Source organism: Balaenoptera musculus, chromosome 15 (genome assembly GCF_009873245.2).
Source record: "Balaenoptera musculus isolate JJ_BM4_2016_0621 chromosome 15, mBalMus1.pri.v3, whole genome shotgun sequence".
NCBI lineage: Eukaryota > Metazoa > Chordata > Mammalia > Artiodactyla > Balaenopteridae > Balaenoptera > Balaenoptera musculus.
The window spans coordinates 69,031,277-69,048,243 of NC_045799.1; the positions used below are offsets into that span (position 1 = coordinate 69,031,277).

At 38.8% G+C, this 16,967-nt stretch overlaps 1 long non-coding RNA gene across 1 annotated transcript in view; it reads left to right on the forward strand.

Moving 5' to 3' along the window:
- Positions 1 to 16,967, forward strand: part of LOC118881809 — a 261,741-nt gene that overhangs the window by 184,614 nt on the left and 60,160 nt on the right. The window contains exon 3 of the long non-coding RNA XR_005016612.1: positions 7,660 to 7,823. This is a non-coding gene — a long non-coding RNA (uncharacterized LOC118881809). The remainder of the gene's footprint in view (positions 1 to 7,659; positions 7,824 to 16,967) is intronic.

The following is a 16,967-nucleotide window of genomic DNA, read 5'->3' on the forward strand; positions in this document are numbered from 1 at the left end:
TCAAGCCCTGGTCCGGGAAGATCCCACATGCCATGGAGCAACTAAGCTCGTGCACCACAACTACTGAGCCTGCGCTCTAGAGCCCGTGAGCCACAACTACTGAGCCCACGTGCCACAACTACTGGAGCCTGTGTGCCTAGAGACCATGCTCTGCAACAACAGAAGCCACTGCAATGAGAAGCCCGCTCACCATAACGAAGAGTAGACCCTGCTCACCGCAACTAGAGGAAGCCTGCGCACAACAATGAAGACCCAATGCAGCCCTAAATAAATTAATTAATTAATTTTAAAAAACCATTATCTAAAAGAAACCAAGAGATAATAAACATATGAAAAACCACTTGGCTTTGCTGATATTAAAACAACTACAAATTTAAACAATGAAATAACATTTTATAGACATAATGTTAACTGTAAAATAGCGTGATACAGAGTTTGCATAATTATAGGTTTGTTTAAAACAAAACACCCATAGTTATATATTGCCTCCCATGTTGATAGTGATTATCTTTGAGTTGTGGGATTATAGGTGATTTATCTCTCTCTCTCTTTTCTTATATTAATTAAAAATTTTTCTACAATAAACATTAATTGCTTTGGAAATAGGAAGACCAATTATGTATGTATTTACTTACTTTTTTAGTGATAATGCCCAGTGCTGACATGGTTGTATGGAAATGGGTATTCTTATGTCCTCACAATGGGAGTATAAGTAAGTTCAGCATTTCTGGAAAGTGATTTGTCAGAAGACATGCTTCCAAAATCTCCATAGCTTTGAGTTGACAATTCTGCTTTATTAAACGTATATTAAAATATATGAAGGGCATGAGATATAGGAACAAGAATATTCATTACAATGCAGGTATTTGTGGTTAATAATTGTGACAACTTGTAAGTTTTTTTGTTTGTTTGTTTTTTGTTTTTTTTTGTTTTTTAACTTTGTAAGTTTAAGAAAGCAGAACTGGAATATAATTATAGAGTAATTGGCACTGCTCTGAAGGATGTTATTTGAAGTGACTCAAAAAAGTGAGTCATGCTTGAATAAATTTTAGAAACACCATGTTAAACAAAGTTAAATATTTTTCTTTAGCTGTAGGATTTTCAGAGACTTTAATAGCTAATGTGCATTATAACAATTCAAATAGGCAGTATTTTCCAAACATTTATTTTCCTCAATGTACCTATTAGAATCTTATAGAATAATGTTCAGAGAACATCAGTTTTGGAAACATGGCCATGCAGAGTCCTTCCAATTGTGTTGTAGGAGAGTATTTCATTACACGAAAGATTATATACAATACATACAAAATGATAAAACAGTGTACAGAAAAGGACGCATAATGTGATCCCATTAATGGAAGACTCTGAGTGTATTGAAAAGAAACCAGACTAAAAATCCCCACAACAGCAAAGTATTAAAAGTGGTTATGTCTGGATAATGGAAAATGGGTAATTTTTTTCTCTTTGCTTATACACATTTAATATGATTCCACAATGAACATATATTACTGCTAAAATAAAGTAAGTGATAAAAGTTATAAAAGTGATATAGAAGAATATACAATATATTGTTCACAGTGTGTTCTGTGGGGAAAGGAGATTACAAAGCAGTTTGTTCATTATAATTTCTTTTTTAAAAATACTTCCATATATGGGTAGCTGTGCAGAGAAAGAGGAAATGTACCAAGATATTAACAGTTATAACTTTGAGGTTATAGCTGGGATTACAGATAATTTTATGTAAACACATACATAAAATTAGTCTTGTTAGTCTCCCACCCTTAAGAATGTAGCTTAAACCTCTCACTTCTGTAAAGGAGAGGGTCTCCAAAGTGGGGTGCAAATATCCCAGGGAGGGTGTGAGATGATGTATTTGGTGGGAAACATAATAGAGCATATATTTGTTTTTCTCATCCTTTAAACGTCTATCTTTCTGCGTTTAGTAGTGTACATAATATGTTGGCATAGTAGTACATGTATGAAGTATATAGATATGTGTATATATGTCACATACATTTCTATGGGGTTTCATGATAAAAAAAAATGTTAACTGTGTCTCTAAAGCACTGAAACACTGCCAAGTGACACCACCGGCCACATTTTCAGTCTTCTAAAAGGTACTATCCTAATGACATGGGCACAGGTTCAGTGACTTAACTGCTTAATTCTTTCTGTGACCACGTAGTCTGAAGATCCCAACTTTCCACTCTGTTCAGAATCCCAGGTCCCAACTGCCACTCTCAGAATACAGGAAAGGGCATTATATTGATATGATAGCCATTAATTGTAAACATCAAATATTTCTGGCTCTCCACCTTCTGGATGCATGACAACTGCTATTCTTAGCCCCACTGAGTGGAGCCATGTGACCAATTCTGGCCAGTGAGATATGAATTGTAGAATCATATGTCACTCTTAGTGCAAACATTTGATTACTATCGTGAGACCCTCCTTTCTATAGCCACAGCCTGACATGTTTGATATTGTGGGAGCTCCATCATCCTGGGTCCTAGAGAGAAGACAAGATGACAGAGAGAAGAGCCCCCAGCTGACTGAGTGAGAAATAAGCCGTAAGTGTCCACTGATGGATGAATAGAAAAAGAAAATGTGGTATATTTATACAATGGAATATTACCCAGTCAGAGAAAAGAAGGAAATACTGCCATTTGCAACAACATGGATGAACCTGGAAGACATTATGTTCAGTGGAATAAACCAGACACAGAAGACAAATACTGTATGATCTCACTTATATGTGGAGTCTAAAAAAGTTGAACCCATAGAACCAGAGAGCAGAATGGTGGTTGCCAGGGGCTGGGGGAGGGGGAAAATAAGGAGATGTTGGTCAAATGGTACAAACTTTCAGTTATAAGACACATAACTTCTGAGTGTATAATGTACAGCATGGTGACTATAGTTAACAATACTGTATTGTATACTTGAAATTTGCTAAGAGAGTAGATCTTAAGTGTTCTTAACAAACAGAAACAAGGTAATTATGTGAGGTGATGGATGTGTTACTTAACTTGATTATAGTAATCATTTCACAATGTATATGTATATTAAATCATCATGTTATACCCCTTAAATATATATACTTTTTATTTGTCAGTTATACCTCAGTAAAGCTGGAAAAAGAGAAATAAGCCCTTAATTGTTTAAGCCCCTGAAGTTTGGGGGATATCTGTTACTACAGCACAACATAATCTATGCTGGTTTTGAGATCAGAGTTCACTAGTTAACACCAAGAGTGTTCTAGAGGAGTTCAAACCCATCCAATATTAAAGTCCTACCCTTGGTTCTTATGACTGAATGGCAAATAATTATTTAGATTTTTATTTCTTTGTATGATCAAGGGCTACTTATTTGTGACCTTCTAAGGGCATTATTAAGCATTTAAGATTTTTTATATACAGAAACAAAAGTTACTAAGTTACTAGATTTTTCGGAGGACTTTAATTCAGTATTCCACAATGAAATCTAGCTTATGGAGTGTGTGGTGGACAGAATTTCCTACATTACTTAAGTTCTCTTTTCCCCTTTGGCCACCCCTGCAACATATTTGAATTTTCAGATGTTAAATGCATGACTGTTTCGGTTATGCTTCCTAATTATAGCATTTGATTCACTTCTTTCTCTTCTATACCTTGTTGATTGACTTTTCCCCTTTATGGAAAGCAAAGCTAATGTGTCCATCCAACCATTGGTTACTGAAGAGGAGATTTCCTATTTTAACCAAATGGATGCTTGTTCACACCCAGAATAGCAGACATATCATACTCTGCATTCAGCCTCGACTGTCCGTTTTCTGACATCTGACTTCTGAAGAGCTGGGCCCCAGGCAAAAGAGGTTGGCTTCTGAGCTAGAGTCTCACTTTGCCTCTCCAGATCTCTCTCCAATCTTCACCCTGCCCTGTGCCCTGGGATCTGCATCACCCAGCCTCCTGGTTGTGTAAGGCCAATGGGAAGCACCAGCAAGAGATGGGAAGGTGGGATGAGAGAGTTATCTACCCCTCCCCACTCTGCTCAGGCTACAGATGGTTAGAGGTTGGGCTCCTCTCTGGAGGTCTCTCCATGGCTCTCACTAGGTCTCCCTACATGCTCCCCCCCCTTACTCTTTCACTCTCAAGGTGCTAATGGCTTCTTGCTAATACTAGTCTTTTTTTTTTTTTAAATAGCATAGAAGGGTTTATTGTGGGGGCCAAGTAAAGAGAATGGGTGGCTTGTGCTCCAAAGACCCAAACTCCACTAATATAGTCTTAAGGTGCCACATCACCCTCATTAATTTCCCTTATCTCTGCCCACTATTTTCTGCGTGGTTGCTTCTGTAAATTCTCCTCATATACCCCCTCTGAGCATGTTATATTTCCTGCTGGGACCCCAACTCTTATAGACTTGTGGGAACTAGGGTATCACTGGGAAGTTGAAACTACATGAATCTTCAATGAAACTGATATCCATGGGGAAAAATGCCTCCCTGTTCTTTTTTTAAAAAAATAATTATTTAGCAGTTTAAAACATAAAGGCATGCTAGGAACAATGCAATAAATTCCCATGAGTCTAAAGAAAAAGTATCAATATTGGTAAAATCTCGTTTTGTTTTGTTTTTTTAACTTCTCTATAGTATATCCCCATGGTGTTTTCAAGCTGTGAATCTGGGTCAGGAACCTAGCTTGCTCACAGGAGGATAGATATCAATGTGAGGTATACCGTCTGGGGTGTTTTGAAAAGTAAATGTGTTGAACTTGTGAGTGAGTGTGTGTGTGTGGCTGAGGGAGAAATATTTGAAGTAGGCTTTCAGGAATGATACGCTGAGGCAGAAGAATTCTATTTAAGCAATTGCTCTTTCCTGAGTCACTGGCTGTGTATTGAAAGTGCCAGCCTTGGGATGGGGCAGGCCTGCATCTAAATCTTGACTCTTTTATTCATTCCCTCTGTGATCTTGAAGGAGCCTTCGCAAGGGAATTCCCTGGATATAGAGACCCATTCCCTATGGTAAGACACGCCCAGGATGGCATGGTTTATATGGCATATCATGGTGTGCAAGGGAGCATTCATTGTACACAAGGTTTATTGTCAAGCAGGGGAGATGAGGTATGTAGGCTGATAAAAATAATGCAAGATTACATGCTGTGAAGGTGATGGGATCTTAAGAGCTAGACCATTAAGGTTGCTATCAAGGGACTAGAGGAAAGAATCTTAGAACCACATTTCTCAGCATGGTATCATAAAGATGAGGACATGGACCCCACTACAGTACAGGTTCTAGCTCAGCCTGACTCCTGACTCTCACTTCAACCTCTTCACTGCATTGTCTCTTAGGTGATTCCCGCTCAAAGTGACAGTTTTATTCTAGGTAAACTAGATATCAGCACAGTTTCATTATTTTCTGTTTTCAGAATTTTGAAGGAGACACGTTGTAGGACAAGGGAAACCAGATAGGCAGACAGATTTGCAGCTAGTATTGCCACGTCAAGGCATTTTTCATGCTCTGCTGATGCCGAAAGCTCAGCCTCTGTGCACTGGGACCAAATTGAATCTCAGAGACAGAGTTTGGGGTGAAGAAGAAAAGAATAGCTTTATTGCTTTGCCAGGCAAAGTGGAGACACAGCAGGCTCATGTCCTGAAAAACTGTATGTCCCAACCCAGGGGAGCTTGGTGAGGAGTTTTATAGCAATGGTTCAAGGGTGGGATTGTTGATAGGATTAGGGTGTGTGAAGGGCCTGCACTCCTTTAATCTGGTCTCAGGTAATCTCTTGATGAGCTTCTCTGGTTTCTTTAATCTGGCCTCAGGTGGTCTTCTCTGGAATGAAGAATGCTGACATCTTCCACTTGTTGGGGGGTTTAGTTCTGTAAAGAGCTCAAAGATATTGTTCTGTGTATCGCTTGAGGTGAACCAGGACCCTGCCCCAAGGCTGCACTGTTGTTTCTTGGCTGCTCCTCCCTCCTCTGATTAGCAACTGTTTGAACCTGCCCTTTGGAACTCAGGGAAGGTCATGGAGGCTGAACAGAAAGGCTCCCGTGCCCAGGAGCCCCACAGGGTACCGCTCAGTTTCACTTCCATTCACTGAGCAGAGTAGACAAGAATAATGGGTTCTGGAATGCTTCTGAAAGACTCTCCCTTTGACCTAACTCATGTCTAGCTATTTCTGATTCCTCTTTCTGATTGGACCTTGCCCTTGGGCTCTGTCCTGGGCCCATTTAGCCCAGTTTTAACAAGAATCCTGCTGGGTCAATTTAGTGAAAAAATCCCCCACCCTTGATATCTTATCAAATTCCTCATCCCCCACTCTTCATATCTTATCTTATCATTTTTGCCTTTTCAGCAAAAATCCTATGAAGTCAGTTTAGCCAAAATTTCCCTAGCCCTGAAGTTTTTTTAAAATAATTTTTTATCCACTGACTCCTGCCCTGATCCTTGGCTATAAATCTACTTATCTTTGTTGTATTCAGAATTGAGCCCCATCTCTCTCCCCTCTACAAACCCTCATTGCAGTAGTCCCCTGAAAAAAGTCTGCCTTACAGTTTTTAATGTGTCATACATAATTTTTTCTTTAGTACTACTACCTGGGATTGAACTCCAGGTCTACTATTTACTCTCTGTGTATTATTCTTCTTATATACAAAATGAAAATAATAATGAGAATTACCTAATGTATCAGAATTCAAGAAAGTTAGATTCTTTAAGTGTTGTGTAAGAATTAAATGAAGTGAGATATATAGATACAGATATCTATCTATCATCTATCTATCTATCAATCATCTATCTATCTGTATCTATATCCATATGACAGTGCCTGGGACATGGTAACCCCCAATTCTTTTTAGCTTACTATTTCCTCCTCTAGAATGTAAACCTCTGAAGGTAACTTTTAGTCTCTTTGTTTCACTGTTACCTCTCCAGTGCTCAGGAAAGTACAGGCACACAATAAACTTTTAATAAATATTTGTTGAATGAATAAATGAATGGATTTTCTTATTTCCCTTTCCCAGAGTTTGGAGGGTATAGTGAAATTCTCCAACTTGCCCAAAGTGACAGAACAAAGCCTCATATCCTTTCCTCTACCTATCCTGCAGTAGCCAATGAAGGACAGAGAGTACTTTAAGATGTATGCACTCATTCATTCATTCATTCAACAAATATCTAATGGTAGCAAGTGACAGCGATAAAAAGATGACTAAGACTCTGAGGAGGGGCGTAGAAAGATCACATGCCATGTACAGATAATTTCAAGCATCATTCTAATGTTGCTGCTGCATTTAGGACACAGCATTTGTTGGCAAGAGGTGAAGTTGGAGAAGGAGACAAGGACGATATCATGGATGGCTTTGCAGGATGTCTTAGGCTGGGCTCCACAGAAGCAGTACCTGAGACCAGGATTTAGGTGGAAGTGATTCATTAAGAAGGAATGCTAGGAAAATCTGATAAGAGAATGGGAGGAGCAGGATAGAGAAGGAGAAGAAGCCACCTGTGGTAGCCCGTATCTAAGATGGTCTCCAGTGATCCCCACTACCTGGTACCCTTTTTTTGCAGTCCCCTCCTACATTGTATCAAGACTGATTTGTGTGACCAATAGCTTCTAGCAGAAGTGATGGCATGACCCTCTGAGATTAGGTTCTGTTTTACTTACCAGCTCCCTCCTTCTGTTGGATCATTAGCTTTGGGAGAAGATAACTGCCATGTCATGTAAGCAGCCCTACAGAGAGGCCCATCTGGCAAGGAGCTGAAGCCTCCTGCCAACAGCCATGTGAGTGATCTTGGAAGCACACTCTCCACCTTCATCGGACAACTGAGCACCAGCTGACTACCTGACTGCAGCCAGGTAAGCTGCCCCCAGATTCCTGACCCTCAGATACTGTATGAGATAATAAATGTTTGTTGTTTTAAGCCATTAATTTGGGGGGGGGGAGGATTTGTTATGCACAATAGATAAGTAGTATACCAAGCAGGAATGTGATATCAGGCAAAGTCCTAGCCTTAAGTTGATCCTGCAGAGGAGCTCTGGAGTGTAAGTTACATCTCAAAGTTTGTCTTTACTTGAGGCAAGAGAGCTGGGTTTCCCTACTCTTGTTTCAGCCAGTAGATAGGCTGCCCTAACACTTCTGACTCTCTGAACCAGTGGGCACAAAGGCTCCATTCATGCAGGGCAGTCTTCCAGAGAGATTCTACGGTGTGGCCCTTAGAAGCAAAGCATGTAGAAGCTGGTGTGAGGGATAGGTACTTAGAAAGAGCAGAAGGGATTCAAGGGGATCTGGGCTGAGCCCTGACAGTGTCCACTAGTGGGCCATACCTGTCCTTGGACTTTGCCCTGGTGGTGATAAGGAGCCATCATAGAATATCAAGCAAGAACATGATATAATTTATTTTCTGTTTTGGCTATGATCACACTGGCAGCTAAAGAGGAAGGTGGCATTATGAAGCTGTCGTATAATGATTTAGGGCAGAGATACCAAAGATGGGAAGAAAGTGATGGACGCAAGAAGCATTTGGAGGCAATGTCAGCAAGGATGGTGATGGAGAATTGGGGCAAAGAAGAAGGAGGAAGTATGGATGCCTGGATGCCTTCCAGGCTGTGAAATTCAGTGAGAGAGAGAAAGAGAAAGAGAGAGAGAGAGAGAGAAAACAAATTTAAATAGTAAAAAAAAGACTTTGAGCATTCAAGCCTTTAGCTCTTTTGGCTGCCCCTTTTTTAGCATTCATATTTATTAAACATCTACTTCAAGATGCTGTGAGGGTTATAGTAGTGATCTAGGCAGTTTTCCCTGTCCTGAATTCAAGGCAGGATCAGAGATGTAAACTAACAACCACAATACTACATGATAAGTACTATGGTTTTGGAAAGTAGTTTCTTTTTTTAATTGGGGTATATTTATTTTAGAATGTTATGTTCGTTTTTACTGTACAGCAAAGTGAAGTAGAGTTCCCTGTGCTATACAGCAGGTTCTTATTAGTTATCTATGGAAAATAGTTTTCTAATCAACTGATTTTTTTAACAAAAGCCAAAAACAATTCAATAGAGAATGACTAGTCTTTTCAATAAGCAGTGCTGGAACAATGAAATGCTCATGCACAAAATAAAGAATCAAACAAATCTGGGTTTTGTAGGTCATCATCATTATTTCCTTCCTGTGTAAATTTTTGCATATGAAGTTCCTAATGACACATGAACCAATTGATACAGATCAGGGAACCCTGGATTATATATTTCTAGATCTATTCTACATTGATCTGTAAATTTCTTTCTATCTTATCTAGGCTTTAAAGGTCTTTTTTTAAAAAAATTATTTTATATTGGAGTATAGTTGATTAACAATGTTGTGTTAGTTTTAGGTGTTAGTTTCAGCAAAGTGATTCAGTTATATACATACATGTTTCTTTTTCAAATTCTTTTCCCATTTAGGTTATTACAGAATAATGAGCAGAGTTCCCTGTGCTATACAATAGGTCTCTGTTGGTTACCTGTTTTAAATATAGCAGGGTGTATATGTCAATTCCAACCTCCCAATTTTTCCCTTCCCTCGACACTTCCCTGCTGATAACCATAAGTCCATTCTCTAAGTCTGTAAGTCTGTTTCTGTTTTGTAAATAAATTCATTTTTATCACTTTTTTTAGATTCCACATATAAGCAATATCATATGATATTTGTCTTTCTCTGTCTGACTTATTTCACTTAGTATGATCATCTCCAGGACCATCCATGTTGCTGCAAATGGCATAATTTCATTCTTTTTAATGGCTGAGTAATATTCCATTGCATATATGCACCACATCTTCTTTATCCATTCATCTGTCAATGGATATTTATGTTGCTTCTATGGCTGCAGTATTGTAAACAGCACTGCAATGAACATTGGGGTGCATGTATTCTTTTGAACAAAGGTTTTCTCCAGATATATACCCAGGAGTGGGATTTCTGGATCATGTGGTAGCTCTGTATTTAGTTTTTTAAGGAACCTTCATACTGTTCTCCATAGTGACTGTACCAATTTACATTCCCACCAACAGTGTAGGAGGGTTCCCTTTTCTCCACACCCTCTCCAGCATTTGTTATGTGTAGACTTTTTAATGATGGCCATTCTGACTGATGTGAGGTGATATCTCATTGTAATTTTGATTTGCATTTCTCTAATAATTAAAGATATTGAGCATCTTTTCATGTGCCTCTTAGCCATCTGTATGTTTTCTTTAAAGAAATGTCTATTTAAGTCTTCTGCCCATTTTTTGATAGGGTTTTTTTTTAATATATATATATTGAACTGCTTATAAATAAGATGTTTGTAAATTCTGGAGGTTAATCCCTTGTCAGTAGCATCGTTTGCAAATATTTTCTCCCATTCTGTGTGTTGTATTTTACTTTAGTTTATGGTTTCCTTTGCTGTGCAAAAGCTTTTGAGTTTAATTAGGTTCCATTTGTTTATTTTTGTTTTTATTTTCATTACTCTAGGAGATGGCTCAAAAAAGATATTGTGGAGATTTATGTCAGAGAGTGTTCTACCTATGTTTTCCTGTAAGAGTTTTACAGTATCCAGTCTCACATTTAGGTCTTTAATCCATTTTTGTGTATGGTGTTAGAGAGCATGCTAATTTAATTTTTTTTTTTTTCACATGTGGCTGTCCTGATTTCCCAGCACCACTTATTGAAGAGACTGTTTTTTCTCCATTGTATATTCTTGCCCCCTTTTTCATAGATTAGTTGACCATAGGTTTGTGAGTTTATTTCTGGGCTTTCTATCCTCTTCCATTGATCTATATTTCTGTTTTTGTGCCAGTAGTTTGCTGTTTTGATGACTATAGCTTTGTAGTATTGTCTGAAGTCAAGGAGCCTGATTCCTCCAGCTCCGTTTTTCTTTCTTAAGATTGCTTTGGCTATTTGGGGTCTTTTGTGTCTCCATACAAATTAAAAAAATTTTTGTCCTAGTTCTGTGAAAAATGCCATTGGTAATTTGATAGGGATTTCATTGAATCTGTAGATTTCCTCGGGTAGTGTAGTCATTTTGACAATATTGATTCTTGCATTCCAAGACCGTGGTATATCTTTCCATCTGTTTGTGTTATCTTTGATTTCTTTCATCAGCATTTTACAGTTTTTGGAGTACAGGTTTTTGAACATAGACACAAAAATCCTCAACAAAATACTAGCAAACTGAATCTGACAATACATTAAAAGGATCATACACTATGATCAAGTGGAATTTATCCCAGGGATGCAAGGATTTTTCAATATCTGCAAATCAGAAAGTGTGATACACCACATCAACAAACTGAAGAATAAAAACCATATGATCATCACAATAGATGCAGAAAAAGCTTTCAACAAAATTCAACACCCGTTTAGGATAAAAACCCTCCAGAAAGTAGGCATAGAGGGAACTTACCTCAACATAATAAAGGCCATATATGACAGACCCACAGCCAACATCGTCCTCAATGGTGAAAAACTGAAACCATTTCCACTAAGATCAGGAACAAGACAAGGTTGCCCACTCTCCCCACTCTTATTCAACATAGTTTTGGAAGTATTAGCCACAGCAATCAGAGAAAAAAAAGAAATAAAAGGAATCCAAATCGGAAGAGAAGTAAGACTGTCACTGTTTGCAGATGACATGATACTATACATAGAGAATCCTAAAGATGCTACCAGGAGAGTACTAGAGCTAATCAATGAATTTGGTAAAGTAGCAGGATACAAAATTAATGCACAGAAATCTCTTGCATCCTATACATTAACAAGGAAAGATCAGAAAGAGAAATTAAGGAAACACTCCCATTTACCATTGCAACAAACAGAATAAAATACCTAGGAATAAACCTACCTAAGGAGACAAAAGACCTGTATGCAGAAAACTATAAGACACTGATGAAAGAAATTAAGGATGATACAAACAGATGGAGAGATATACCATGTTCTTGGATTGGAAGAATCAACATTCTGAAAATGACTCTACTACCCAAAGCAATCTACAGATTCAATGCAATCCCTATCAAATTACCAGTGGCAGTTTTCACAGAACTAGAATAAAAAATTTCACAATTTGTATGGAAACACAAAAGACCCCAAATAGCCAAAGCAATCTTGAGAAAGAAAAATGGAGCTGGAGGAATCAGGATCCCTGACTTCAGGCTATACTGCAAAGCTACAGTAATCAAGACAGTATGGTACTGGCACAAAAACAGAAATATAGATCAATGGAACAGGATAGAAAGCCCAGAGATAAACCCATGCAGGTAGGGTCACCTTATCTTTGATAAAGGAGACAAGAATATACAATGGAGAAAAGACAGCCTCTTCAATAAGTGGTGCTGGGAAAACTGGACAGCTACATGTAAAAGAATGAAATTAGAACACCCCCCTCACACCATACACAAAAATAAACTTAAAATGGATTAAAGACCTAAATGTAAAGGCAGACACTGTAAAACTCTTAGAGGAAAACATAGGCAGAACACTCTATGACATAAATCACAGCAAGATCCTTTTTGACCCACCTCCTAGAGAAATGGAAATAAAAACAAAAATAAACAAATGGGACCTAATGAAACTTAAAAGCTTTTGCACAGCAAAGGAAACCATAAAGAATACGAAAAGACAACCCTCAGAATGGGAGAAAATATTTGCAAATGAAGCAACAAAGGATTAATCTCCAAAATATACAAGCAGCTCATGCAGCTCAATAACAAAAAATCAAACAACTCAATCCAAAAATGGGCAGAAGACCTAAATAGACATTTCGCCAGAGAAGATATACAGATTGCCAACAAACACATGAAGGGATGCTCAACATCACTAATCATTAGAGAAATGCAAATCAAAACTACAATGAGGTATCACCTCACACCAGTTAGAATGGCCATCATCAAAAAATCTACAACAATAAATGCTGGAGAGGGTGTGAAGAAAAGAGAACCCTCTTGCACTGTTGGTGGGAATGTAAATTGATACAGCCACTATGGAGAACAGTATGGAGGTTCCTTAAAAAACTAAAAATAGAGCTACCATATGACCCAGCAATCCCACTACTGGGCATCTACCCTGAGAAAACCATAATTCAAAAAGAGTCATGTACCAAAATGTTCATTGCAGCTCTATTTACAATAGCCAGGACATGGAAGCAACCTAAGTGTCCGTCGACAGATGAATGGATAAAGAAGATGTGGCACATATATACCATGGAATATTACTCAGCCATAAAAAGAAACAAAATTGAGTTACTTGTAGTGAGGTGGATGGACCTAGAGAGTCCATCAGAGTGAAGTAAGTCAGAAAGGGAAAAACAAATACTGTATGCTAGCACATATATATGTAATCTAAAAAAGAAAAAAAAGGTTCTGAAGAACCTATGAGCAGGGCAGGAATAAAGATGCAGACGTCGAGAATGGACTTGAGGACACGGGGAGGGGGAAGGGTAAGCTGGGACGAAGTGAGAGAGTGGCATGGACATATATACACTACCAAATGTGAAATAGATAGCTAGTGGGAAGCAGCCGCAGAGCACCCAGAGATCAGCTCAGTGCCTTGTGTCCACCTAGAGTGGTGGGATAGGGAGGGTGGTAGAGAGATGCAAGAGGGAAGAGATATGGGGATATATGTATACATATAGCTGATTCACTTTGTTATACAGCAGAAACTAACACACCATTGTAAAGCAATTATACTCCAATACCGATGTTTAAAAAAATAAAAATAAAGGTGCCTCAAATGAACTCACACAGATTGAATAATATATTCAAAGAATAATAAACTATTTCCAGCTTTTATTTCTGACCATAAACTGTCAATGAGGAGGCTGAAATCAAGAATGCGACTTCTTGAGTTGCCCAATTAACACCCATAGAGCATCTGAAACCCCAGAGGAATCTGGCTTGGTTCCATCGAATGAGCCAGAGATCCTAGTCTATGGCGTAGAGTCTGTAGCCAAATTGAAGCAGCACTGCGGGAGTTTGGGAACAATCCCAGGAACTTGGCAGCCTGAACAAACTCAGTGACCTTCTTGAAACTGACAGCTCCCTCTGGCTGCTTATCCCTCTCTTTTCAGTCCTCTATCTCTCTTTCACTTGCAAGCCTGAAAGGACAGCTTGAAAATGTATTGTGTGGATGTAAGACCCCCAGTATTGCATTCTTATTGGCCCCAACACAAGTGGAGAAAACTATACAAATAGTACTGTGGGTCAAGAGTAATAAGTAAACTCAGAGATTGGGACTGAAACATTCTTTTCATTTTTTCAAAATCTTTTCAAAGGGGTCAGGTTTGGTAAAATTGGGATACCAATAAAGGGTACCAGAATAAGCCACCTCAAAATATGCCTCTTTGGCATATGGATTATTTTGAGCAAAAGGCCATTGAGAGCCAGCAGATATAAGAAAAGCTCTAAAAACAGATCACAAGTGTTCCTTTTGCAAAGGAAATTTACATTTATAAAGGAAATTCCCATTTGTAGAGCTGGCTCCATGGCTCCCATTCTCCTACCAGGAAGAGGAGGATTCTTAACAACTTATCCCTGGAGAAGGCACCAACTTAAATCTGCATGACAAACCTTACCAAACAAGCCTTGTTTACCATGCTTTCCCTGCTCACCTTCTCATCTCTTTCCTCTTCCTCTCAGAAGCCCCAAACCCCTTTTCCTTGTTTAGCTTAAGACAGTATGTATATAAGCCCAAATTCCAACCACACTTTTGTGTTATTCATCACTGGGTGCTCCCAGCGATGAACATGCTAGTAAACCTCTTTGTTTTTCTCTTGTTGATCTGCCTTTTACCAGTCTAATTTATATGGTCCCAGCCAGAGAACCTAAGATGGTGAGGGAGAAACCATTTTTTTCCCTCCTCAACACCAGTCAAGGGTTAGAGCTGCATTTGTGTTCCCATAGTGTCCCAGGATTAAAATAGAAAGTTCTTCTTAGAGATTATAGAATATTCCAAAACCAGAGGAGGTAGAGAAGCCAAAAGCCATCCTGTAGATTAATGTCCAAAATAGAAGGTGAGGCATTTGTTAGTAAGTTGCTATATTTAGCAAGGAGTTCAGAGGCAAAGAAATGAGAGTAAGTGCAAACAGTTGAGAATCACACTAGATTCTAAGTTCCTCTAGAGCAAGAAATGTATATTGTTTGTCCTTGTGTTCCGTCCCTGGTGGAGTTTCTGGAAAATACCCTCTTATTTAAGTGATACCTAACTTAATGATCAAATGGTTTTAAAAGGAAAGGGGTTAGGAGTTAAGAGAAACATTATCTCCTGTTCGTGACTTTTTTTTTTTTAAGTTCTATTTTTTAAAAAAATTAATTAATTAGTTTATTTTTTGGCTGTGTTGGGTCTTTGTTTCTGTGCGAGGGCTTTCTCTAGTTAAGGCGAGCGGGGGCCACTCTTCATCGCGGTGCGCGGGCCTCTCACTGTCGTGGCCTCTCTTGTTGCGGACCACAGGCTCCAGACGCGCAGGCTCAGTAATTGTGGCTCACGGGCCCAGTTGCTCCGCGGCATGTGGGATCTTCCCAGACCAGGGCTCGAACCCGTGTCCCTTGCATTGGCAGGCGGACCCTCAACCACTGCGCCACCAGGGAAGCCCCATCGTGACTTTTTAAATGAGCTGGCTGAAGCTTATTCAGTGGTTGCTGTTTTGACTGTGCTTCAAGGGCTCAGAGTGGAGCAAAAACATTCAATTTTTTATCTCTTACTGGTTTCCAGGTACTATGCAAGTCATGAGTGATGCAAAAATAAAAAAACACACCATGTTTTCCCCTGAGAAGCTCAAAGCTTCACAGAATAAATGACATTCTTACTCTCCATTTAATGATAAGCAGTTTTCCAGGTAAAGAGAAGGTGAAAGAATTCCAGGATAGGCTCTTATATCCTAGGACCCAGCCACAACCTTACTAAGGTAGTTGCATGGCGTTAGAGTATAAGGTACGTAAGAAAGAGTGGTGATAATGTTTGTAAAGTAGTTCAAATGGTGATGAATAGAAATTAACGGATCGTAAGTGATCTTAAGTTTTTGTAAGAATGACTCTGGGTACACACACGGAGAATGAAATGAAAAGGTCAACATTGCAGACAAACTGTGAAAACATTTTATTGTTCACATAAGAAAAGATGAGACCCAGAATTAATATCAAGAGATGGCAGAGGGCAGAAAATAAGACAAAATTTGATAGCAATTTAGGAATTGAAATCAAGGACATTTGTTGGCCATCTAGGTGTGGAAGAAATTGAAGATTACCATGAAATTTCTAACTTTGAAAATTAGGTGGATGGTGATGCTATTAATCCAAGATCAGAATGCAAGAAGGTGAGTACTTTCTTAAGATAATGAGTTCATTTTGATACGTTCCTTGCGAAATACCTGTAGACATCCAATGTATTTGTCCTGTGTGAGTCTGGAACTCAGTGGAGAGGGGCAGACATTGGCTTCCTTGGGACTCTGCCTTTTTCTAAGTATGTTACTTGAAGGAGAAACTTACTCGTGGACTCTGTTCAGCTGCCCTTAAACTGAAATTTACTCTCCTCAGGAATATCATCTTAATTCCCCAAATTTATATCTTTTCTACAAATTGAGGTCTGACTTATAGACCCAAACTCCAAGTGCTCATTCCATTGGTCAAGGACCATCTAGGGCCTATTATCTCCTTCACACCCTTCACCCAGAGGCAGCACCTAACTATGTATACTACTTAACAGTCATCCACTGCTCAAATTTGTTATCTTGCCTTCCTCTCTTCTCAATAACTCCTCAGCTGCCATATTTTGACCCCTTCCCCAGTCACTGAACTAAGACTTTCCAAGGTCACCAAAGAATTCCTAATTGCTAAATGTAATGGGATACTATTTATTCTTTTTTTCAGTTGAACTCTCTATAGCATTTGAAACTGACTACTTCTTTATTGAAAATCTTTTCTTAGCTTTCTTAATTGACTCTTTCCTCCTCCCCAGCCCCCCACCCCCACCCCGGGTATTTCCTTTTAGTTCTCTTAGCCCAATCC